We start from the raw sequence: 27,639 nt of genomic DNA on the forward strand, positions 1-27,639 counted from the left end.
AGAAAATCCATATCAAACGGAGTCCAAACGGGATAAAAACTGATGGAGATTTTTTTTGGAATATATGTGAATTTTGGGAAGTGGAATCAACACGAGACGATGCCCGAGGAGGCCACGAGGCAGGGGCGCGCCCCTGACCCTCATGGACACCCCGATCTTTTGCAGCAAGAAAGCTAATATCCGGATAAAAATCGTGTTCAAATTTCAATCCAATCGGAGTTACGGATCTCCGGGAATATAAGAAACGGTGAAAGGCCAGATCTGGGAGCGCAGAAACAGAGAGAGACAGAGAGAGATCCAATGTCGGAGGGGCTCTCGCCCCTCCCATGCCATGGATACCAAGGACCAGAGGGGAAACCCTTCTCCCATCTAGGGAGAAGGTCAAGGAAGAAGAAGAAGGGGGGCCCTCTCCCCCTCTCTTCCGGTGGCGCCGGAACGCCGCCAGGGCCATCATCGTCACCGCAATCTACACCAACAACTTCACCGCCCTAATCACCAACTCTTCCCCCCTCTATGTAGCGGTGTAACCCCTCTTTTACCCACTGTAATCTCTACTTAAACATGGTGCTCAACGCTATATATTATTTCCCAATGATGTATGGCTATCCTATGATGTTTGAGTAGATCCGTTTTGTCCTATGGGTTAATTGATGATCGTGATTGGTTTGAGTTGCATGTTTTATTATTGGTGCTATCCTATGGTGCTCTCCGTGTCGCGCAAGCATGAGGGATTTCCACTGTAGGGTGCTGCAATACGTTCATGATTCGCTTATAGTGGGTTGCTTGAGTGACAGAAGCATAAACCCTAGTAAGGGGGTTGTTGCGTATGGGATAAAGAGGACTTGATGCTTTAATGCTATGGTTGGGTTTTACCTTAATGATCTTTAGTAGTTGCGGATGCTTACTAGAGTTCCAATCATAAGTGCATATGATCCAAGAAGAGAAAGTATGTTAGCTTATGCCTCTCCCTCAAATAAAATTGCAATAATGATTACCGGTCTAGTTATCGATATCCTAGGGACAAATAACTTTCTTGTGACAAAAAACTCTCTACTAAAACTAACTTTAGTTGTATCTTCATCTAAACAGCCCCTACTTTTTATTTACGCGCTCTTTATTATCTTGCAAACCTATCCAACAACACCTACAAAGTACTTCTAGTTTCATACTTGTTCTAGGTAAAGCAAATGTTAAGCGTGCGTAGAGTTGTACGGTGGTCGATAGAACTTGAGGGAATATTTGTTCTACCTTTAGCTCCTCGTTGGGTTCGACACCTTTCTTATCGAAAGAGGCTACAGTTGATCCCTTATACTTGTGGGTTATCACCGTCGTGCTGACGAAACTCTCCCTCGACACTTTGCTGGATCAAGAGTTCGAGGGACGTCATCGAGCTGAACGTGTGTAGAACTCGGAGGTGTCGTACGTTCGGTGCTTGATCGGTTGGAACGAGAAGAAGTTCAACTACATCAACCAAGTTGTCAAACGCTTCTGCTTTCGGTCTACGAGGGTACATGGACACACTCTCCCCTCTCGTTGCTATGCATCTCCTAGATAGATCTTGCGTGAGTGTAGGAATTTTTTTGAAATTGCATGCTACGTTTCGCAACAATGGTATTAGAGCCAGGTCTATGCATAGATGATATGCACGAGTAGAACACAAAGAGTTGTGGGCGGTGATAGTCATACTGCTTACCACCAATGTCTTATTTTGATTTGGCGGTATTGTTGTATGAAGCGGCCCTGACCAACCTTACATGACCACGTTCATGAGACCGGTTCCACCGACGGACATGCAACTAGTTTTGCATAAAGGTGGCTGGCGGGTGTTTGTTTCTCCTACTTTAGTTGAATCAAATTTGACTGCGGCCAGTCCTTGTTGAAGGTTAAAACAACAAACTTGATAAATCACCGTTGTTGTTTTGATCCGTAGGTAAGAATGGTTATTACTAGAAGCCCGTAGCACCCACGTAAAACTTGCAACAACAAAGTAGAGGACGTCTAACTTGTTTTTGCAGGGCATGTTGTGATGTGATATGGTCAAGACATGATGTGATATACGTTATTGTATGAGATGATCATGTTTTGAAAATTTTATCGGCAACTGGCAGGAGCCTTATGGTTGTTGCGTTATTGTATGAAATGCAAACGCCATGTAATTGCTTTACTTTATCACTATGCGTTAGCGATAGTTGTAGAAGCAATAGTTGGCGAGACGGCAACAATGCTATGATGGAGATCAAGGTGTCAAGCCGGTGACGATGGAAATCATGACGGTGCTTTGGAGATAGAGATCAAAGGCACAAGATGATGATGGCCATATCATGTCACATTTTTTGATTGCATGTGATGTTTATCTTTATGCATCTTATTTTGCTTAGTACGGCGGTAGCATTATAAGATGATCCCTTACTAAAATGTCAAGGTATAAGTGTTCTCCCTGAGTATGCACCGTTGCGACAGTTCATCGTGCTGAGACACCACGTGATGATCGGGTGTGATAGGCTCGCTACAAAAAAAAGACACATCCGTGACATTTTGGGCCGAACGAATTTTTTTTCATCATACTTATGACACTTCTATGACAATAATTGTGACAAAACATGGTATCATCATAGATGTGGTGGGGTCCTACTTCTATGACAAAAAATCATGACAGAAAATGGGCTTTTCGTCCTGGGCGGGCCGGAGACGCAGCTGCATGACATTCTTTGGGCCGTCCATGACAGAAAAAACCATGGTAGAAGCGAGGGCGAGGAAAATATCGGGGTGTTCCCGGTTACGGTGGGTGGTCAGGGCCGAGCGATGCGCGTTTCCCTCATACACGCACGCGCGTGGGTGCGAGGGGTTGGGCTCTAACTGAACCCGAGCGATTGCACTGCAGGCTACGCGTTACTGAACCCGAGCGATCGATCAATGGCTGTTAACTGAACCCGATCGAGCGATTCCTTCGCTACTGCTGCTAACTGAAGACGATCGATGCTGCCTCTGGATGAACAGTGAGCGTTGCTGAGGGGGTTTGGATGAACAGTTCCCGGTGGGGTGGATGAACAGGACCCCGTGGTGTTGCCTCTGGATGAACAGGACCCCGATCGATCGAGCCGGTTGGGGCTGGATGAACAGGACCCCGTGGAGGGCAGGATGAACAGGACCACCCCGTGGAGGGCAGGATGAACAGGACCACCCCGTGGAGGGCAGGATGAACAGTAGACGGTGGAGGGCTGGATGAACAGTAGCCCGTGGAGGGGTGGTTGAACGGGAGCCCGTGGAGAGGGCTGGTTGAACAGTAGCCGGTGGAGTAGCGCGCGGTGGAGGCTGGATGAACAGGAGCCCGTGGATGAACAGCGCGGGTGGAGGCTGGAGGAGGTCGACGGTGGATGAACAGTAGCCCGTGGAGGCTGGAGGGGGTCGACGGTGGAGATGAACAATATCCCGTGGAGTCCCGTTTTGCGGTACGCCACACCCCTCCCGATGAACAGGACCCCCGTTTCGACCGTAGCGCTCCAACACAAGTCCGTTTCCTCCGTTTTGCGGCACGCCACACCCCTCCCGATCAACAGGACCCCCGTTTCGACCGTAGGAGGTCCGTTTCCTCCATTTTGCGGTATGCCAGACCCCTCCCGATGAACAGGATCCCGTTTCGAACGTGGCCGGTCGAACAAAAGGCCGTTTCCTCCGTTCTGCGGTATGCTAGGCCTTGTTTCCATCGGTTGTTCCGTCCAAACCCTCCCGATGAACATGACGACGCATTCCATTCTGACCCAGCCGGTTGGCTCCCCATGAACACGACGACGACGCTGTTTCTCCGTTCCCACCCAGCCATGTACACGAGCCCTGGCCGTGTGTACGCGCGAGTAGGCGTTCGAGACCCCGTCCGTATGTACGTACGTGGCCGTATTTACTTTCTTGCACCCTGGCCGCTGTACGTATGTGTACATGCTACGTGCGCGCCTCTACTACGACACGTGTGCGCCTCTAGATCGACCAGTATGTACGTACACGTTCGCGACCATAATGACAATGCTACGTACGCTTCGACCAGGTGGGTCTCGACTGTCAGGCACTTCCTTGCGTGCGAAGATGTAGCTGGTGGGTCCCAGCAGTCAGGGGGGCGAATCGTTTTTTTTTTGCCCGAACGCACTTCCTTGCGTGCGAAGATGTAGCTGGTGGGTCCCATCAGTCAGGGGGAAATGTTTTTTTCACGAAATACGGTGGCCCGTCCGGTGGGTCCCCGCTGTCAGGTGGAGGAATAATTATTTTTTGCGTAATAAGGAGGCACTTCCTTGCTGCGGTCGTGGACCCAGCTGTCAGCCTCTCCATGTACAGTCCACGTCCGATGGAAGCCGTTCCTTGACCACGTTGACCACGCCGCGCCGAGAGCACCAGGGCGGTGGACGACGGCGAGGCCTAGGAAGGGGACGACGCGGAGCCGGGGAAGACGCGGCAGTGGAAGCCCCCGCGGAGAGGAGTACGAGGGTTCACTAGTTCGGCTGCGGTGTGAGGCTGCCATCGCCGCAGGGCCTGGCCAGCGGTGGGAATAGTAGGGGCGGTGAGGCCTCCGCGGCAGCACAGGTGGCCACGGGAGGCAGGAGCATGCGGCACGACCGGCGCTGCTTTGGGCGGCTGGAGCAACAAGACCAGAGGTTGAAGAAGCACTACAGCCATTGGATGGACATCGTACAGTCACTGGAGCTAGAATCGTTCATATTGACTAAGTTGACAAAGCACTCCGTCCCCGTCAACTTAGTAGGCCCACAAGTCAGCCTCCGACCATGGTGGGTCCCAACCAGCAAGGGGAGTATTCTTTTTTTGTGCGTAATAAGGAGGCACTTTTGGTGGGTCCGAGCTGACAGCGGGGGGAATATTTTTTTCGCGCAATACGGTGGCCCGTCTGGTGGGTCCCAGCAGTCAGGGGGGAAACGTTTTTTTTTGCGAAATATGGTGGCCCGTCCAGTGGGTCCCTGCTGTCAGGTGGAGGAATCATTATTTTCCTCATAATAAGGAGGCACTTCCTTGCTGCCGTCGTGGACCCAGCTGTCAGCCTCTCCACGTACAGTCCACGTCCGATGGAAGCCGTTCCTTGACCACGTTGACCACGCCGCGCCGAGAGCACCAGGGCGGTGGACGACGGCGAGGCCTAGGAAGGGGACGACGCGGAGCCGGGGAAGACGCGGCAGTGGAAGCCCGCGCGGAGAGGAGTACGAGGGTTCACTGGTTCGGCTGCGATGTGAGGTTGCCGTCGCCGCAGGGCCTGGCCAGCGGTGGGAATAGTAGGGGGCGGTGAGGCCTCTGCGGCAGCACAGCCGGCCACAGGAGTCAGGAGCATGCGGCACGACTGGCACTACTTTGGGCGGCTGGAGCAAGAAGACCATAGGTTGAAGAAGCACTATGGCCATTGGATGGACATCGTACGGTCACTGCAGCTAGAATCGTTTATATTGACTAAGTTGACAAAGCCCTTGGTACGCGTCAACTTAGTAGGCCCACAGGTCAGCTTCCGAAACGGTGCACCCCAGATGTCAGGGGGAGGAATCATTTTTTGGGCGGGTGAAGCTAGAATATCCGAGATTGAAGAAGAAGCACGGCATCCGTTGGATGGACATCCAACGGCCACTGCTGCTAGAACCGTGTGTTGACTATAAGTTGACAAAGCCATGCATACGCGTCAACTCTCTTTTTTTTAGGGGACGCTTCAACTTAGTAAGGCCACAAGTGTGTGGCAGAGAACTTATAGCCCATTTGTGATTTGTAAGAATGTGCAGCCAATTTTTGAATTCTAATGGAATTTACTACAGCCCATTTACAGTTTGTTAAAAGTACAGCCCGTTTCAACCAACCGTTCAAAACAGAATTCAATAAAATTTCCCACATTTTGATGGGATCTGAAATATTTTTATCCCGAAATTTCTAGTCAGATTAAATACAATTTCGATATAAATTTATATTACGTAAAATTCCAACGAAACATTGCGCTCGCAAAATTAATGAAATAAAAAATTTCAATATCCAAAAATAATATATTATAAAGTAATTACGTGTTTGGTGCATTTTTTATAGTTATTGCCCAGTTTTTATAATTACATCCCATTTATTATTTCTTAAAGCCCATTTTCTTGTTAAGCCTAATGCATCCCTCCTAGGAAAGATTTGCAGCCCAGCTTGACCTTGCCTGGGTATTCCTAAAAAAAGTATAGCTGGGATAGCCATTTTCAGCTTGAAAAAAATTAATATCTGGGCTGGATATCTGGCCTGGGCTAGACGGGTCACAACCCGCCCAGTTAATAGCTGCAGTGATGTTTTCGTTGTTTTTCAGAGGAGAAAAATTAATATCTGGGCTAAACATCGCTCAAGAAAAACTCTGCAGTGCTCACACCTCAAAAACACAAATACTGCTCGAGCTGCTTGGTCCAGCTGTCGGCCGCTTCTTGTGCAATTCTGTCGTTTATTGACTACATAGGTTGACGATGGTGTGGGACCGTGATGTCAGGAAACCAGGAGGAAGCAAAAAAAATTATAGTTTTATATACTAATAAGGAGGCACTTGCAGTCATCCTATCCAAGTAAAGTCATCTCCTCATCCTCATGTCCGTTGACCATGTTGACAACGCGAGACGGCGGCGCCACGGCGAGCGCAACAACTCGAAGGACGACGGAGAGGGCCTCGCAGGCCCTACGGATGGTCTCATACAGCGCCCGCTGCTCATTCGGGGAGCCAGGATCATAGGGCCACATGTCTGCGACGGCATTGTCGTTCGCTTGTTCACCGGTGCTCGTTGAGGAGACGGAGGTTGCAGCACAGGTCCTCCAGTGCTGGTAGCTCTTCCGCCATTAGGGCGTCAAAGTGCGGCCGCACCTGCTCTATGGTGAACACGGCATGAACCGGCTTGGAGAGTGGCGCCGGCTCCTGGTCGGAAGCTACGTCCATCGTCTGATTGTCGTCGCTCAGCTCGGCGAGGTAGCTGGCGAGCCAGCATGTCCGGCTGCTGGACCGACCCGCTACCAAGCACGAGTCTGACTGCCCTGGCCCACCCAGACTGCCTCCCTCGCCCGCGCGCGCTTTCCGCCCGAAACGGTCAGCGCCGCCTGCCTCGCTTCCCGGTGCATGTGATTGCTCCGCCTTCAAACGACACAAGTGTCGTCCGTCCGTCCTTCTGCCGCCCACATTAATGATACGCGGTTGCCGAGGCGGCTACTCTGGCGCCACACGTCCGTCCCTCCGCCGCCCACCATTGCTATATAAACTGTTGCGCCGGCCATAGCCGCAGTCATCCGCATCCGTTCCTATTCTCCTGTCCACACCACTACTGCCCACCATGGCTTCCTCACGCTCTAGCGCTCTTCGAGACGGGCAGACGACGGACCACAAGGAGATGGCAGCCATTGCTGCCGACTGGCTGGCCGGCAGGCAGCCGGAGGATGATGACGTCCCAATGGAGAACATGGTAGTCGACGATCCGGCGCCAACCCCCAACTCCGCGCCATCCTTGTCGGTGCATTGCACCATGACCATCGTCGAGGCCCGTGCCCAATATATGGACACGGTGAGGCAGAAGCGTGAGGAGCAGTTCCGGGAGGCGCAAGCTGACGTCGCCTACAACCACCATCTCCTCCAGGAGCACCTACAGGCGGAGGATCAGATCGCCACGAAGCGGGAGGAGCAGGAGGCACTGCTCGACTCATACCGCTCCGCCCGCGAGGGCCGCCTCGAGCGCTGGCGGTACCGCATGCGGGTGGTGGAGGCTGCGTCCGCCTACAAGGAGGGCGATGAAGCGGCCGAGGCGCTGTTTGGCGAGACCAAGGACGAGGCAGAGGACAATGCTGGCTCCGAGGAGTCCCCGCTTCGATGGCATTGATGAGGCCCTGCTCCGCTGAGGCCTCGCGGCGCCAACAACGAGGCAGTGGACACCGCCGGCTCCGCCGAGGCCCCACCCTGCCGGCAACGAGGGGGAGGATTTTCCCCCGCTCCGCCGAGGCGCCGCCCACCGGCAACGAGACAGAGGACATCGTCGGCTCCGCCGAGGCCCCGCCCCGCTGCCAACGAGGCCGCGCCACATAGAAAACGAGGAAGAGTATAACACGGTAGGTCGCCGCCGCTCGGGTCCAAGTAAGGCCACCGCTGCTACCCTCCGGTTGCTGGCACTGAGTTGTACATCATGGAGCAATTCTATGATTACAGGATGATTGAAGAGCGCTCCGTGGTTGAGCAAGCTCATGAGATACAGTCATTTGCTAGAGAACTTGAGCACTTCAGTTGTATGCTACCGGACAAGTTTGTTGCCGGAGGTATCATCACTAAGCTTCCTCGTTCGTGGATCTCATTGGCACTCTTGATGTGGAAGAAAAGGCGAGAACAAAGGACACACGTGCTCGAGGAATTGAGGGAGGATCTAGTGCCAATCTGGTACAGAAGAAGAACTTCCAGCCCCACAAGTTCAAGAACAAGGGCAAGTTTGATGGTAAAGCATAGTTTGATGGGAAGAACAAGGCTGTGCAACACACGAACTTCAAGAAGAAGAATGCAAGAAGAAAGGTGTTTGTCATGTGGGGATCCTGATCATTGGGCTCCTAGTTACCCTAATCGCTATGACAAGCTAGGCAGGTTGACCACTGACGGCCGGTTAGCTTCTTGGCAGCGACGTGGAGTCGGAGAGCTATGTTGGAGAAGGACGCTGCTTCTACTTAACTGCTGGTGCAGTTGGCTGACTGACACGTGGGCCTAACAGGCATCTGGGCCACATGTCAGTTATGCAACTGCACCTGCAGTTAAGTCACTGAAGCTTCTGTTCGGCTCAGCCGGACATAGGTGGGTAGCTTCGGTTAATTAATTATACCTCCAGCGCACCCCTTTTTAGTTGAAGAATGTATGAAATGTAATGAAATCCGGCATGTTTATATGAAATCGGACCGTGTATGAATGAATTTATTTCGATTAGTTCGAATTCTTGTATCACTGGCATTGGATGAACATGCAAAACGATACGTACTAGCATTATTCCTAGGGTGATCACCTCGTTTGCAGCAGTTTCACATGTACTCCCTCCGGTCCTTTCTAGTCTGCATACAAGTTTCGTCTACAGCCAAAGTATCTCTACTTTGACCAATCTTATATAAAAAAGTATGCACTTTCACAATGTGCAAAGTAAAAAGGAACAGAAGGAGTACAAAGAGTTTGAGCAGCTTTTTAGCGTTCCTGTACATTGCAATCACAGCGATTCACATGTCATAGAGAACATTCAAAACAATCGATGATTATGCATCTCAGTGATTCACATGTCAGAGCCAATATTTACTTCACAACTAAAGAATAAAGAAAAAATGGATCGACGCTGCTGACAGCAAAGGGCGTCCCATTCGAAAATATCAAACGCGTGTCTTCTTGCTAAAATCAATGAGCAAAATTTGACAAGGTTTTCCCATTCCAAAATATCAAATGCCTATGATTGTGGAATGGGCAGGGTTTGCCATCAGTTTGGACATTGACATGGCACCTCGTGCTAAATAAACCAGCTGTTCTTTTTGTGCAGTTCCACCAAAATCAACCAAATTCGCGCGTAGCTTGTATGATTTCACCCTTATATGTTGCAACACCTTGAACTTATCGACACCTCCTTTCTTGTGGTGCAAATGAATGATTCGATGTATTCATGAACATTTTGTGCAATTCCCATTGAAATCAAGCTGAGCACCCCTGTTTGCACAAATACAAAAAAAGTGATTAGTATAAAGCAAACTGTACTATGAATTGATAGTTTAAACAGGCACCTACATGGTCCATGTAGAGCACACTTTTACAAAAATGGAACTCACCGGAAAGAATCCTAGAACAACATTGTACTCGCGCATCATAGCAAGAAAATGGAGATTTGTCAGTCCTTCTGAGCTGAAGTTAGTTTGGTCTTGTGGGGGGGGGTAATGTAACCATCCTTCAACTGCTCCTTCTGATGAGAAGATAGACAGGGCTTCTTCATCCTGGCATAATCGGAACTAGTCACTTCACGTACACCATATTCTTCTTCAGAGGAGGATGATCCTGTTATGCAAAGACAAGAGGATAACTAAATGCTAGCATCCCTGTTTGCTAGAAAAAAAGGAAAGGAAATATTTAAAACAGCACAGATGAAGCACTTCTCAAGGACAATACCACTTTTTGATGACAGTATCTAAACAGTAGCACAACACCAATAGAGATGACAAAGCTCAATCATATGGATGAAATCAGTGGGCGAGTACCAACCTTTGTCAGGAGGCTTATTGTGTAGAGCATACAGATGAAGCACTTCTTTGGAACCATCTGTTGCTATCTACTGTGGTGGCCATGCTTACTATATACTCCTCGATTAGATTAATGTTTCCAACATCTTCTTGTGCAGTTCCACTAAAATATATGGTATCTTCAAAGAAGATCCCTGTTTGCACAAGTAGAGATAATTACGTATTACATTAAGAGTGGCATCAAATCAGTGGCAAAACAATTGCTCGTTCCAGCCATAGCAATAAATTAAGATGCAAAACTATATCATTACTTGTGTCATCACAGTTCCAGTGCTTCATTACAGCACTGGGAGTTGATTTTTGTTTTTCTTCCGCTTGTTCTTCCCCTTCATCACTTGGTTCAATAACAGACAAGCTTCACCTTCAATGTAAGATTTGGTATGTCAATTAGGTTGCACAAGTATAGCACTAAACAATGACATTAATTTTCTGATGAAAGTGGCAAAATACAGGCCAATAGTTGTGAAATACCCTTATCTTACCTCAATGGGATATTATGGTGCACATACAGATTGGAAGTCTTGTCTCCATTTGTGCATTTCACTAAAATCAAGCAACATTACCGTACAAGTAGCACAACATATGAAAGCACACTGCAGAATCATGTGAAAGAAGGCTAGTACTGACCTCTCATGACGCGGAATTCAAACAACTCACAATAAGAAGATCTGAACCAAATTTGCTAACACGGATAGGAAGTAAGATCTCCTCTTGTGCAGTTCCACTAAGATCAAGCAATCAAGCAACGTTGTCGGTGTGACATTTTGGTTGAACTGCACAAAACACTCTTAAAACAAAAGTGTTTTGAGCAGTGCAACAAAAGGTCACAATGGCAACGAGGTGAAGTAGATAACCCTGTTTCCACAGAGGTGCAAAGGAAACAACTAGTGGTCAATAATGGTGGATGACACAAAAGCCAACAAAAAGAAGCATCTACCTTATCTAAATGGAAAAGAAAGCAAGACAGTAGCATTTCTCAAACGGTGGCATTGATTTATATTAACAGAGAGATTATATTAACAATAAAATTTGTTAAACATGTAATTTGCTTTCAACTGTGGCATTGCATCAATTTTCCAGCGGCATTATTAGAGGGTGTTTGTTTACAGGGATAGCCAGTCTATACTAGTACTTTCCCCACTTCCTTTCCTCTGTGAACCACGTCCTAGATTTATGCTATACAACTTTCCCCACTACTTTCCCCCATTCTTGTCCTCTTTGAACCACGTCTTAGATTCATGCGATACAACTTTCCCCACTACTTTCCCCCTTCCTTTCCTTTTTGAACCACGTCCTAGATTCATGCTATACAACTTTTCCCACTACTTTCCCCACCTTTCCTCTTTGAACCACGTCCTAGATTCATGGTATACAACTTTCCCCACTACTTTCCTGTTTGATCCAACACCTAGATTCGAGTGCAGAAGCGGAAAACGCCCACATGCAGCTAGAGCAATGCACGTGGAATAAGTAAATTATACCTTAAGGTTCTTGGGGTGTGGTTCGGTGGGCGACCGGAGGCCTTTCGACCCACACTATGTACGGCGGCGAAGAAGAAGGGTCGGAGGCCCTCCCGCGCCGCCGCTGGGTGAAAGTGAACAGCTGCGCCGGTAGTGGATTCCCTCCCTCGCGGACGGCGACAGCGTTAAGCCTCCTTCCCTTCCCGGCGGACGGATCCTGCCGGCTCCTTGACCAGCAGTGAGGGGAGAGAGAGAGGCCAGTGAAGTCTTGTTTAGATCTGGAGAGGGTGAGGGAGTGTGAAGAGAGCAACTACAAGCAGACCACCAATGAGGGGAGAGAGAGAGAGGCCAACGAAGTCTTGTTTAGATCTGGAGAGGGTGAGAGAGTGTGAAGAGAGCAACTACAAGCGCTGAGGCTCTAGCGTGTATATATATACTGGAGAGAGTGTGAAGAGTGCAAACCCTCGAAAACAAGCGCCGAGGCTGCAGCTTATACCTGATGAGGTGATTATACAGTCACTACGAGATCGTATAGCTCCATATCCATCCATTTTGACCAGTCAAAGAATCCTCCTGGCACGAATTATGCTCAAGTGTAGTTATCGAACGCGAGACCTCAAGTTTGATGAGCGAACAGGCTAACCAGCTACACAACCCTCCCGTTCTGTTCAACGAGAGGAAAATAACCTTTTATACATTCCTGCATTCGTGTGACAAGCATGCCGTGTTTTTTTTGTGTGTGGGAGTCATTGGGATTTAAATCATAATCGTGTCATGTGGCTTTGGTGGTAAGACTATCCACAGTGGTGCAGAAATAATGCAGCCTTAGTCACCTTAACTCTCTCCACTAGTACGTTGGGTCCCACCAGTCAGAGGGTGAAACAAAAAAATTAATAAGAAAAATTAAAAGCACCAGCGGTGTATCTTACCTCACACATCTCGCTACTGCTCTGGAACACTGTCCAATTGATCCCTCTGTTCGCTCACGTACTATTTTAAGTGAATCCTTATTATAACATGCACACAATTTTGGGCACTTGTATTCGACCTAAGTCAGTGTCCCACCGTATCTCGTATGACTCCCTCCGTCTAGGTGTAATAAGTCACGTTAGAAGGTGCAGCAGGACTAAGGTGCAAGCAGATTGGAGGAGAAGGAGAAACTTGACCGGTCATTCCTCCAATCAAAGCCCTGATTTCTGTCTCTAAATGCAACAATTAATCCAAACAACTAAGAGATGTCGTTTTAGCTACCATGCAGGGCCACGTATTAACTCGCATGCAAGCCGACTTTGATTTCTTGACTGATCAACGCGTAGTTGCGCTCCATGCATTGGGTTTCCGGGGGAGATAACAAGGCAGAGTAATTAAGGAGCGTTTGGTTACATTGCTTAGGCTGGTCATAGTGGTGAGTAACTTGGACTAGTAGAACATGCATATGTTACTAGTTTATGTTACTACTACGCGAATTTTGCCGTCGGAAGCGAGCCGATCTGGCTCTCCTGAGCTAGCAAGGTTTTTCTAGCCCACCCAAGCTAGCTGGCACACAAAAGCTAACATATTTTAACAGTTCCAAATGCCTAACCTTGCCCGGCTATGCTATAAGCTGTTCTTGCTAAGGATCCAAACACTCCCTAAGTAACAACGCTCGCTAGCAACGAGGCCAGGAGGGGATTGAGATGCGAAGTTAATGGACGACGCCTAAACATTTTGGGAATATCTGATTTCCGTAGGATGACTTAACACCTAGACGGAGGGAGTACTACTCCTCAGTCCAGGTTTGATGGAATATCCGTCGCCTCTTCTCTTCTTGTACGTACTCCATTTGTATCTCACTTCCTGTGGCTTCGCACTCGCATGATTTTCCTATTCTATGAACCTGTGTGTGCGTGTGTGTGTGCGTGTGTGTGTTTAACAGCATGTGTGTGTTAGGGAGCGACAGATCGACCTACTCCTATAGAGAGATGGTGTGTAGTGTACGATTTTAGCTGCGAGAGTCGGTGCATCCTCTCGTTTCCGGGCGTCCGGTAGGGACAGGCGGACAGCTGCCACGCCCGCTCCTGACCAGCCTGGCCCACCCAAAGCCCCTCCATCGCCGGCGCGTGCTTCCCACTTGAAACGGTTAGCGCCGCTCCAAAGAATCGGTGCCGCATTCATGCCCGGGCAGAGCGGACGCGACCTCTCACTGGCGCCTGCGTTGAAGGGAGAAGCGGGTTCAAGAGTGATGGTTGCTTCGTCCGTCCAACTTATTGCTGGGTCTATGTGATTTGACGGCTCATTGGTCATTATTACTGAGGTGGTAGGACTGCTGGATGTCCCACGCTTTCGGCGAAAGGAGGTACTACTAGATTACAATTTTCTCCATTCTTACGGCGGAGGAGTGCAAGAGCAGTGAAAACACGCAGGCTCAGTGATTACATGGCCCACCTCACACTATCACCATATTTTCTGGACACCGTGCGACACCTAACTCTTTACATAGTACTCCCTCCATTCCTAAATATAAGTCTTTGTAGAGATTCCACTAGGTGGACTACATACGGAACAAAATGAATGAATCTACACTTAAAATGCATCTATATACATCCGTATGTGGTTCATGGTGAAATCTCTACAAAGACTTATATTTAGGAACAAGGAAGTACTTGTATAGTACGTACTGTAATTTATCAGCGAGATAGTACAACACTATGAAGCTTTCAGCTTCTGTTACATGTATCTTGCGTCCAAGGTTGCCCGTTGCAACATTTCATCAAATACAAAGGAGACTAACATGCATGCTATTGCATCTCAATGATTGACAGATCATAGCAAATATGTACTCCCTCCGTTCCAAAATAAGTGTCTCAACTTTATGCTACATACGGAGCAAAATGAGTGAATCTACACTCTAAAATACGTCTATATACATCAGTGTTTGGAGTATGTACTAGTAGTTCATATTGAAATTTACTAAAGGACATATATATTCCAAACAATATGATAATCTCTCTAACCAAGGTAGTAGGGACGAGGAGTAAACGGAGGGAGTAGTAAAATTTTCTCCTCGTCCTGCGAGCCACCGCGCGCGTGGGCGAGGGAGCGGGCGTAAGGCGTACAGTACTACTGCTACTCATGCAGTCCCTAGCCATTGAAACAGAGACAGCTAAAGAAAATAACGATCCATGCAGTCCCTAGCCCTTGAACCGTAAACCCTAACCAGGCTTTAATTTGCTAGCAACGTCGGCGCTTCCTAAGAAATGAAGTTTGCAACCCTTCGACCATCGGATCATTTTGTGCAGTTTCACCAAAACCGAGATGAGCATCCCTGTGGCAAAGAAATTGAAGAAGCGTGATTAGAATAAGATTACTTGGACTAGTTGATGAGACATAAACTCATCACAAATACAATACGTAGAAGCCAGTAGAGGTATGTGCGGGGCAAAGAAGTAGAGAAATATCCACATGGAGTGATGTGGGCAGCTGGAGCAGTGGTGCAAGCCGGCTGTAAAGGGAGTTGTATCTGTGGGATGTCGGGACGTAGCTCCACCTAGAGGAGGGCGGCGGGAGGAGGCAACTACCCACGTCGCGGCAGTGAGCAATGGACGAAGGAAACCTCACCGGCTTTGTGAGAGAGAATGGCGGGGACCCCTGATCGGGACGTGCCGACAGTGGGTTTTCACCGTCAGCGACGGTGACCGCATCTACACTAAGCATCCACCCCTTCCCCCGGCGGACGTGATCCACCGGGATGTTAGAGATGTGGCCACAGTGGTTTTGTGCGAGAGAGTGTGAAAACTGAAGAGAGCAACCCCAGCAAGCAACCGTGTAGGCTCGTCCTGCCTATGTATATAGTGGAGCGGTTTCCTTTTCTCTCCATATGAACCTATTTATATTGCATACGTGCCACTGGAAAAAAAACTTTATTTATAAATGACGCGGCACCTACTACTCGTTCTCCTATAAACCTTGCGCTTGGCATGTCCAAACTATTAACCTTGCGATTGGCTCTTCGCCTCTTTGGGAAGTCGAGCAATAATGGTACTGCAGTATATATCGTTCTGGCTATATGAGACTGAATGAATTGCTGCACGTCCACCATGTGGCGAGGGTCGAGGGGCGAGGGAGAGTGCGTACTATTATGTCCGTTTCAATATGGACTACATACGGAGCAAAATGAGTGAATCTACACTCTAAAATACGTCTATATACATCAGTGTTTGGAGTATGTACTAGTAGTTCATATTGAAATCTACTAAAGGACATATATTCCAAACAATATGATAATCTCTCTAACCAAGGTAGGGACGAGGAGTAAACGGAGGGAGTACTAGTAAAAATTTCTCCTCGTCCTGCGAGCCATCGCGCGCGTGGGCGAGGGAGCGGGCGTAAGGCGTAGTAAGCAAGCTTCACCTCATCCTACGAGCCACCGCGCTCGTGGGCGGGGGAGACGGCGTACTAAGCAAGCCTCTCCTCGTTCTGCGAGTTGTCGGGACACATCAAAAGTACTCCAGTGTATAGAGCCTTGCCTCTAAGGTAGGCCCCACATGGTTTGCCTCTTTTTTAACATAACGCGTCAAGTCGCAATTTGTTTGTTCACCCGTGGTAGAAGATCCTCCCTCCATCTAGTGGACAACCAGTACATGTGTCAAGTTACCACGTGGGCTGCCTTTTCATACAGAAATGAGCTCCACCGTGTACCCGCGCGGGTGCGGTTGGGAAAGAGACGGGAGTACGTGCGCCGTGCGTGCACCTCTTCTCTTCGTGCACGTCCCGCACCTACGTGGGTGTGTGTGAGAGATACAAACCTAGACAAATGGCTTGTGCGTTCATGAGTGTTTTTTGTTTTGGGGGGGGGAGGTTGATTTTGTGAATGTATTTGTGGAATATGTGTCGATGACATCTCAAACAAAATTTTGCATGCAATGTGTGTGAAATGGAGGCCTATCCATATCATATATAGAGGGTCGGGCGATCCATGAGAAGAGAGGGAGGGGTCATAGATATCGATAGAGTCGAAGAGAGGATCAAGTGGGTGGTGCGAGATCGATGAAGAGAGCCATCAAAATTGTGTGTGTGTGTGTGTGTGTCTGCAAGTCAAAGATATAGTGCGACTAACCTAGCTACCGGAACGTCAGAGGGCACAGGTCAAGTTTGTGTGTGGCAGGGAGACATGACTAGAGCGCTCGATGTATCGGTGTGTGTGTGTGTGTGTGTGCGAGGGGGTGGGGGAGGGGTGGGCAGAGGCCTAACTATAGAGGTAGAATGACTCGTATATGTGTTGAGAAGGAGAGACCCAGCTATGTCTTGAGGGAGATCGGTCGACATCCATACATAACTGAAGGACGGGAAATAGGATGGGACAGAGAGAGAGAGGAGAGAGAGAGAGGGAGGGAGAGGGGTAGAGTACTGGATGGGTGATGGAGTTGCTTCTCGAAGATGGTGGGAGAGGCCTACTAGACAAACTGAGGGTGGAACTGCAATATTATCAATAAGAGTGGGGATGTGTTTCTGTGTGTGCATGTGCGTGATAGATCTGCGAGGACACATCCATGGATGATGAAGGGGAACCATGTGTTTGGTAAGCAAACCTAACTAGATCGGTAGATCAATTGTTGTTTGTCGGAGGAAGGGAGAGACATAACTAATGAGGTAGATCGATCGACGCGTGGGGAAAAACAAGTTATAAGGACCTAGCTAGCTATATGTATAGCGGGAGATCGGTCGGTGTACGTCTATTTGTTAGAGGCAAATAAGGCCCGGCGAGACGGATAGACAGAGAGAATGGAGCTAGGAGGTGGTGCGAGAGGCCCAGCTACTAGCTAGATAGGGGGAGGAGTGTGCGGTTGTGAGATCGATGAAAAGAGGGGCGAGAGTTTACACGTGTGTGGGACCGTATGAGAGACACGAGGCAAGGACACATAAAGGAGGAGATTGAAGGTGCATGTGTATGTTGTAGGCAGACATTGCTGGAGACGTTTATCGATCGGTGTGTGTCGGAAAGGAGTTGTGGAGACTGTGGGAGAACGACCTAAAGAAAATAAAATGAATGTGCGCGATGGATAGAATGCTGAGGGAGGGGGAGGGCGAGGAGGGCGTGTGCATGCATGAGAGAAAGTTAGTGGTAGCTACAAAGGTTAGAGGATTGTGTGGGTGTAAGAGACTAACAAAGATCATAATTTGGTATGAAAGTGGATTCATATATTTGAATAGGAGATCATAGTGTTTTAAACATATGCATGCATGAATATAGCGGTGATACGCGTGTTGTGGTTTTGCACATGTTATACCATAATGTGATAATGCATGGCGTTTGCAACTTACAGCTAAATGTCGAATAATCTAAACCATACTATACATCGAACAATCTCACATTTTATTTGAATTTGTGATAATGTGTGGCGTTTGCAGCTTACAACTAAATATCGAACAATCTAAACAATACTATATATCGAACATTCTCACATTTTATTTGAATTTGTGGTAATGTGTGGTGTTTGCAACTCACATCTAAATACTTGTAGGCGTAGGGGGCGGGGCATCATACATAATGTGATAAACACATTATACATATGAGACATGGTTTAGTTTGTGAAGATCTAGCTAGAGCTTGAAATGTACTATGATTTGAAATCAACATAAAGTGGATTCAAAAAATTGAGTTTGAGTTCATATAGTAGACATAGTTCATATGTAACTCGAGACTAATCATGTGGTGTGCTGTGAAGATAATACACAAACGATGGTTTAACTTGACAATAATGACGATTGTAGATCTTATTAAAACAGATAAACGAATTCAAACGCTTTGACTTCACAACAATCATTATTGTAGATCTTATTCAAACAGAGAAACGAATTCAAATTTAGTTCATATTGAAGCGGTAGTATATACGTTTGGAATGCACTAAAACGTTCATTTGAGTACTAGGTTGCATGCATTATACACGTAGCAAAATATTTTAATTGAACATAACATGAATTCAAAGTTTTGAATGACATTTGTAGTGCGAATTGATTTGGTACAGTACACGTTAGGCTTGTCCGGAAATTTCAATTCGCGCCTTGTTAGCCCGAAATATTTAAGATATATCTTTGTCTGGTTGTGCTCCGACAACTCCCTCCATCTCAACCCGTGCCTTGCTATTCCAAAATTACAACACGCGCGAAAACTCCCACCTCCTGTGAAATCCCGACACGCGAAATGCCCGTGATACCCCTGAACCGAAAGAACCGCCTCAAATCGATGGGGGTACTTTCGTAACTTACCCCACATTTCGGACAAGCGCGTCCCTAAGCCATGGTTCCCCACTCCCATCCCATCCGCCCACCCATTCGTACACCGAGGCCGGGAAAACCCGCGAAGCCCCACACCCTCCTCCATCCGCCACCCAGCCGGAGCCTCTTCCCCGACGACGTCGTCCACAGCAACACCTCGACGTCCCTCATCCACCGTACCGGATGAGGATCCGTCGTCGATCTAGTCATCCCGCCGGTTCAGCCACCCCGTCCTCCACCTCCAAGGAGCTGCCCCGACGTTCCCCTCATCTTTCGCGCCACCTCCATTCCCACACCGTCGTCTTCACCTGCACCACCGGAAGAGCATCAGCATCACCGTTTCCTCGAATGAAGTTGCGGCCTAATTGGCGCCACCAAAGAGGTTGTACACTAATCGTCGCATTTTCTTCTTGATTCGATCTCACGGTGCTGCCGGCGCTCGGTCCCGAGCCGACATGGCGCGGCTCCATCCACCGCGGCGTCGCCGGCCACTTCCTCCACGGCGTCGCTCCCTCGGCGGTGACGTCCACATCAGTAGGAGCTGCTGCTGCTTTAGCTCTCGCTCGCGCTGCTGCTCTACTCTTGCTCTCGGTCCCCTGCCTGGTCTGCTCTTGCTCTTGCTGCTGCTCTCGCTCTTGCTCTTGCTTGCGATGGTGCTCTGATTTAGCTACACTTCAGTCGACTAAATCGACTTTTGGGTCAGTCGATTTTTAGGGGGTAGGGGGCTCACCAGAGTTAAGGAAGAACTAGCCGCAGTGGGGAGGGGGGCTCGCCGGAGAAGTACCCCACTATCTATCTTAGGGTTCAGGGTGGGGGCGGTGGTCGCCGGCGGTGGCGTGGGGATCGTCGGAGAAAAAGCTTGGCACGGGGGGGCCTAGAGGGATGGCCGGGGCGGCGGCGGACCGGCGGTGGGGAGTGTTTTCAAGGCGGGCGGGGCGGCGCACCGCCGGCCGCGGGCGGCGGGGGGCGGCTGTTTGGCCGGTGGTGGCTGGCGGCTCAGGGGGTGGAGGTTGAAGATGAACTGCAGGCCCTTGATTTCGTATCCAATGGCTGCAAAATCGACTGACCAGAGATGAAAAAGTCAGTCGACTGACATGTAGCCTCACCTCTAATGCGTTCAGTTTCGACAGTAAAATTCAGTTTTGACAGCAAAATTCAGTTTCGACAGTTAAGTTCTGTTTCGACAGTTAAATTCAGTTTCGATAGTTAAGTTCAGAGATGAGCGGCTGATGTATACATCTAGCACTTTGTGGTTATGTATTTTACGTCATCTATTGGAGATGCTATTAGAATTCCACTCAGGTTAACGTTGTCTCTCTTGTCCTGCTTCAGCCTCGGCGTCGTACAACTCACCGAAGCTGCTCCAACGACGAAACCCTCCATCACAGCGGAGTAGTACTTCGGGCTCCATCTCCAGACGCCTAAGATCTTCTTCCCCTCCTCTGACAGCCAAGTCAGTCGGAGCATCCTCACCGGCCAACCCAATCACGCTGAGATCGACATGGCTTCGCCAAAGAGGTTGTACACTTCTTGTGGTTTGACTTATTTTCACCATGCTTCTTTGCATCCTGTGATCTTCCAATTCTTGTGAACCAAACACCTAGATTGGCAGAAATCCTGTGTTTTTAAATTCTCTATTTTGCACGTGCATTCCTATCTATTCCTGTCTATTTCCTATCCCTGCATTGTTAGAATCCTCAAATTCAAACAAGCCCTTACACAATTACTTCTGTTACAGATATGTGTCAAAGAAAACCTTGTGTGGTTTGTCCTACTCCTGCGGTGTTGTGTTCCACCCCAGCTCAGCTGCTCCAACGACGGAAGGGCTCACCACAGCAGGGATCCGCTCTCCAGACTGTCTTTCGCCGCCTCAGATCTTCTTCCCCGCTGCCGGCAGCCACGACAACTGCATTACCATCATCAACTGAGCAGATGACCTTGAGGACTACACGGGTCCGCAAGAGAGGTCGCACTCTTCCGTGTCTGCTTACATTATGCATCGCTTAATATGATGACATGCTACTTTATCGTCGTGTTCACCTATTAGACTCCGACTCAGGTCCAAACTTATACTGAAACTTGAGTTTTTAAATGGTTGTGGGGTACATATTGGGGCAGCAATCAGTACTATCTGTCTACTATCTGGTTAATCTCGGGTGTCTACTATGAGTTTCATGTTGGGTGCAAACAAATATTAAAGGAGCCATTATCTGTATTTTTTAACTAAAGCTATTATCTGCCTGCTATCATTGGTTTTGGGTCTATCCACAGTTTGCTACCATCACTCTGGATTTGTGCATTCACTCCTTACATAATCTCACTATGTTTTATTCCTATGCATGTTAGTTATTGTACACAATGGAACTGAACATGTAGAGCAAAAGAGACGAGCCTTGCGTGGCAATAAAATTTCATGCAGACGTGGCTCCATGGTGGGCAAAAAGGCAGCCCCCCTCCACCCATTTCGGATCGTAATCAAGAGGAAGATAACTGTTCTGAGGGGGATTCAGAAGCAGAAGACCACTCCTATTTACCCCATGAGGTCTTCGCTCTAACTTGGCATGCTGATGTTGGTTATATCATGCATATGGTGCCTTGCATTGCTTACTTTATACATCAAATATGTCAACTGCTTAGTTTAGACATGCTTTGAGTGAATGCCATCTGTTTAGTTTATTCATCGTTTATGTGAATTATGCAATGCCATCTTGTTTAGCCAGGCATCATATATGTGAATTTTGCAATGCCATCCTGCTTAGCCAGTCATCTTATATGTGAATTATATCAGGCCATCCTTTTTTTCGTTGCGTATTACATTTGTCAACAATGTTAGTACATTCAACTACTCTTCATGTGCATCAGCCATTTGACACGGTGATGGAAAATTCTGGATTGAAAACAAGGTCTTCAGAGCAGACTATGCTATCTGACGAAGCGCATATCTCGCTGGTTACGGATAGCTCCTCAGAGGAGGATTCAGAGACAGATGACCAGTCCTATCCCCCACCCTTGAGGTGCATGCTCTAACTTGGTAGGGTTATGTTGCTCATATCGTGCGTATGGTATCTTGCATTGCTATGTCATTTGCTTAGTTTAGACATGATTTGTGTGAATGCCACCTGTTTAGTGTCCAATTACCATATATGTGAATTATGCAAAGCCATCTTTTTGCAAGACATTATATATGTGAATTATGCAATGCTATCCTGTTACAAGGCATTATATATGTGAATTATGCAATGCCATGCTGTTTAGCCAAGCGTCATTGATACGTCTCCGTCGTATCTACTTTTCCAAACACTTTTACCCTTGTTTTTGACTCTAACTTGCATGATTTGAATGGAACTAACCCGGACTGACGCTGTTTTCAGTAGAATTGCCATGGTGTTATTTATGTGCAGAAACAAAAGTTCTCGGAATGACCTGAAACTCCACGGAACTTATTTTTGGAAAATAATAAAAATACTGGAAGAAGAATCCACGTCAGGCGGGCCTCCACCCCCCTGCCTCGTGGGCCCCCTGATGCTCCACCGACCTCAACTCCAACTCCATATATTCACTTTTCGGGGAGAGAAAAATCAGAGAGAAAGTTTCATCGCGTTTTACGATACGGAGCCACCGCCAAGCCCTAAAACCTCTCGGGAGGGCTGATCTGGAGTCTGTTTGGGGCTCCGGAGAGGGGAATCCGTCGCCGTCGTCATCATCAACCATCCTCCATCACCAATTTCATGATGCTCACCGCCGTGCGTGAGTAATTCCATCGTAGGCTTGCTGGACGGTGATGGGTTGGATGAGATCTATCATGTAATCGAGTTAGTTTTGTTAGGGTTTGATCCCTAGTATCCACTATGTTCTGAGATTGATGTTGCTATGACTTTGCTATGCTTAATGCTTGTCACTAGGGCCCGAGAGCCATGATTTCAGATCTGAACCTATTATGTTTTCATGAATATATGTGAGTTCTTGATCCTATCTTGCAAGTCTGTAGTCACCTACTATGTGTTATGATCCGGCAACCCCGAAGTGACGATAATCGGGACCACTCCCGGTGATGATCGTAGTTTGAGGAGTTCATGTATTCACTATGTGTTAATGCTTTGGTCTGGTACTCTGTTAAAAGGAGGCCTTAATATCCCTTAGTTTGCATTAGGACCCCGCTGCCACGGGAGGGTAGGACAAAAGATGTCATGCAAGTTCTTTTCCATAAGCACGTATGACTATATTCGGAATACATGCCTACATTACATTGATGAATTGGAGCTAGTTCTGTGTCACCCTATGTTATGACTGTTACATGATGAACCGCATCCGGCATAATTCTCCATCACCGATCCAATGCCTACGAGCTTTTCACATATTGTTCTTCGCTTATTTACTTTTCCGTTGCTACTGTTACAATCACTACAAAACCCAAAAATATTACTTTTGCTACTGTTACCGTTACTTCCATATTACTTTGCTACTAAATACTTTGCTGCAGATACTAAGTTATCCAGGTGTGGTTGAATTGACAACTCAACTGCTAATACTTGAGAATATTCTTTGGCTCCCCTTGTGTCGAATCAATAAATTTGGGTTGAATACTCTACCCTCGAAAACTGTTGTGATCCCCTATACTTGTGGGTTATCAGTCATATATGTGAATTATATCATGTCGTCCTTTTTTTGTATTTCTCATTGCTTTTGTCAACAATGTTTTTATATTCAACTGCTCTTCCTGTGCATCAGCCATTTGAATTGGTGATGGAGAAATCTGGAGTGAAAACAAGGTCTTCAGAGCAGACAATGCTACCTGGTGAAGCAGATATGTTGCTGGTTACAGATAGCTCTTCAGAGGAGGATTCAGAGGCAGATGATTACTAGACAAATTCCTCAGGTCCACCAGTTTATATTAGAATTTTTGGAGTTCCAGAAGTTTGCGTTAGTTACAGATTACTACAGACTGTTCTGTTTTTGACAGATTCTGTTTTTCGTGTGTTGTTTGCTTATTTTGATGACTCTATGGCTAGTAAAATAGTTTATAAACCATAGAGAAGTTCGAATACAGTAGGTTTAAAACCAATATAAATAAAGAATGAGTTCATTACAGTACCTTGAAGTGGTGTTTTGTTTTCTTTCACTAACGGAGCTTATGAGTTTTCTGTTGAGTTTTGTGTTGTGAAGTTTTCAAGTTTTGGGTAAAGATTCAATGGACTATGGAATAAGGAGTGGCAAGAGCCTAAGCTTGGGAATGCCCAAGGCACCCCAAGGTAATATTCAAGGACAACCAAGAGCCTAAGCTTGGGGATGCCCCGGAAGGCATCCCCACTTTCGTCTTCGTTCATCGGTAACTTTACTTGGAGCTATATTTTTATTCACCACATGATATGTGTTTTGCTTGGAGCGTCATTTTATTTTCTTTAGCTTTGCTTGCTGTTTGAGTAAAATACCAAGATCTGCAATTCTTAAATGAGAGAGAGTCTTCACATAGCTACATAATTATTTAACTACTCATTGATCTTCACTTATATCTTTTTGGAGTAGTTTGTCATTTACTCGTGTGCTTCACTTATATCCTATGAGTAATTGGTTGAATGATTTGAATGTCATAAATCTGAAATTATATATGTTTCATATGCTTATCCCATGGGGAGTAATGCCTTTACATATAAGAAGTAGAGGTGGTAAATTTATTGAAGGTTAGCAAACATTGTATTGGTCACTTGAACAATTCATGAAAGAATATTGAAGGAAGAGAGATTTCACATATAAATATACTATCTTGGACATCTTCTATGATTGTGAGCCCCATTAATTATTTTCAAACCTGAGCAAATTAGTTGAAGTTGGACAAGGAAGACAACATAATGAGTTATGCTTGGGTATATTTGTATAAGTTATATTGTTTTGGATCCTCTAACATGTGGTGCTTGCTATTTAGAATCCTTTGCTAGCCAAAATATCTGTACTAAGCGGGAATACTGCTTGTGCATCCAAAATCCTTGAACCAAGTTTCTTCCATGAGTGTCCACCATATCTACCTATATGCGGTATTTACCCGCCGTTCCAAGTAATTTGCATGTGCCAAACTCTAAACCTTCAAATAACAATCTATTTTGTATGCCTGAATTGCTCATGTAGCGACTACGGGTTAGCAGTATCTTCCATGCTAGGTGGGTTATTCTCACGATGAGTGGACTTCGCTCATCATTCACGAGAAAATGGCCGGTAACTGGGATGCCCAGTCCCATGATCAAAAGATCAAAATCAAATCAAACATAATTGCAAACAAAACTCTCCCAGGTTTGATGTTAGTTGGAGGCACCCGTTGTTTCGGGCAAGCCATGGATTGATGATTGTTGGTGGAGGGGGAGTAAAAATCTTTACCTTTCTGTTTGGGAACCTCCTATAATGTATGTAGTATGGAAGATATTGGGAACTCTTGGTCGTTATGTTGACAATGAAAGCATACCTCTCAAAATTATTTTCATCTCTGTTTTTTCTTCGAGCTCTGGCACCTCTGCAAATCCCTGCTTCCCTCTGCGAAGGGCCTATCTTTTACTTTTATGCAAGAGTCGGTAGTATTCCTTCTCATTCCAACCTACTCTTTAGTTAGCAAGCATCATGTGATGGAAAGATCTAGGCATATATGGCCATTCAAATATATTTGAGCATGAATCATTCCTGTTGACATTACCCTTGAAGTAAAAGGTTGGGAGGCGAAACATTAAGCCCCTATCTTTCTCTGTGTTCGATGAATACTATTTGTTCTAAAAATATGCTTTGAGTGGTAGCAATCATGGAAGACTAAATGATAGTTGAGTATGTGAAGTTTGCTGAATCAAAGCTCTGACATAGACTCTTCCTGAAAATAAGATGAATTGCAATTGTTTGATGACTGAGAACATAGTTTGTTAGTTTTCAAGAAAGTTTAGGATCTATACTTTAACATGTGAATAGCTTGTTACTTGATCATGAAAAGTTCTATGAGTTGAGCTACTGTTATGACATATAATGATGCTAGAAAAGGTGATTGAAATTATCATTGATCAAACTTATGCACCTGCTAGCATTCACACTTCATAAATTATTTCTTTTATCATTTACCTACTCAAGGACGAGCAGGAATTAAGCTTGGGGATGCTGATACGTCTCCAACGTATCTATAATTTATGAAGTATTCATGCTATTATATTATCCATCTTGGATGTTTTATGGGCTTTACTATGCACTTTTATATTACTTTTGGGACTAACCTATTGACCCAAAGCCGAGTGCCAGTTCCTGTTTTTTCCCTTGTTTCAGTGTTTCGAAGAAAAGGAATATCAAACGGAGTCGAAACGGAATGAAACCTTCTGGAGAAGTTATTTTTGGGAGGAAAGCAACCCGGGAGACTTGGAGTCCACGTCAAGAAAGCAACGAGGAAGGCACGAGGCAGGGGGCACGCCCACCCCCTGGGCGCGCCCTCCACCCTCGTGGGCCCCTCGTGGCTCCCCTGACGTATTTCTTCCGCCTATATATATCCATATACCCTAAAACCTCCGGAGAACAGAAGAGATCGGGAGTTCCGCCGCCGCAAGCCTCTGTAGCCACCAAAAACCAATCGGGACCCTGTTCTGGCACCCTGCTGGAGGGGGGAACCCTCACCGGTGGCCATCTTCATCATCCCGACGCTCTCCATGACGAGGAGGGAGTAGTTCACCCTCGGGGCTGAGGGTATGTACCAGTAGCTATGTGTTTGATCTCTCTCTCTCTCGTGTTCTTGATTTGGCACGATCTTGATGTATCGTGAGCTTTGCTATTATAGTTGGATCTTATGTTGCTTCTCCCCCTCTACTCTCTTGTAATGGATTGAGTTTTCCCTTTGAAGTAATCTTATCGGATTGAGTCTTTAATGATTTGAGAACACTTGATGTATGTCTTGCCGTGCGTATCTATGGTGACAATGGGATATCACGTGATTCACTTGATGTATGTTTTGGTGATCAACTTGCGGGTTCCGCCCATGAACCTATGCATAGGGGTTGGCACACATTTTCGTCTTGATTCTCCGGTAGAAACTTTGGGGCACTCTTTGAGGTTCTATGTGTTGGTTGAATAGATGAATCTGAGATTGTGTGATGCATATCGCATAATCATACCCACGGATACTTGAGGTGACATTGGAGTATCTAGGTGACATTAGGGTTTTGATTGATTTGTATCTTAAGGTGTTATTCTAGTACGAACTCTAGGGCTGTTTGTGACACTTATAGGAATAGCCCAATGGATTGATTGGAAAGAATAACTTTGAGGTGGTTTCGTACCCTACCATATTCTCTTCGTTTGTTCTCCGCTATTAGTGACTTTGGAGTGACTCTTTGTTGCATATTGAGGGATAGTTATATGATCCAATTATGTTATTATTGCCGAGAGAACTTGCACTAGTGAAAGTATGAACCCTAGGCCTTGTTTCAACGCATTGCAATACCGTTTACGCTCACTTTTATCATTAGTTACCTTGGTGTTTTTATATTTTCAGATTACAAAAACCTATATCTACCATCCATATTGCACTTGTATCACCATCTCTTCGCCGAACTAGTGCACCTATACAATTTACCATTGTATTGGGTGTGTTGGGGACACAAGAGACTCTTTGTTATTTGGTTGCAGGGTTGCTCGAGAGAGACCATCT

This window comes from Aegilops tauschii, chromosome 7, assembly GCF_002575655.3.
Source record: "Aegilops tauschii subsp. strangulata cultivar AL8/78 chromosome 7, Aet v6.0, whole genome shotgun sequence".
Classification (NCBI taxonomy): domain Eukaryota; kingdom Viridiplantae; phylum Streptophyta; class Magnoliopsida; order Poales; family Poaceae; genus Aegilops; species Aegilops tauschii.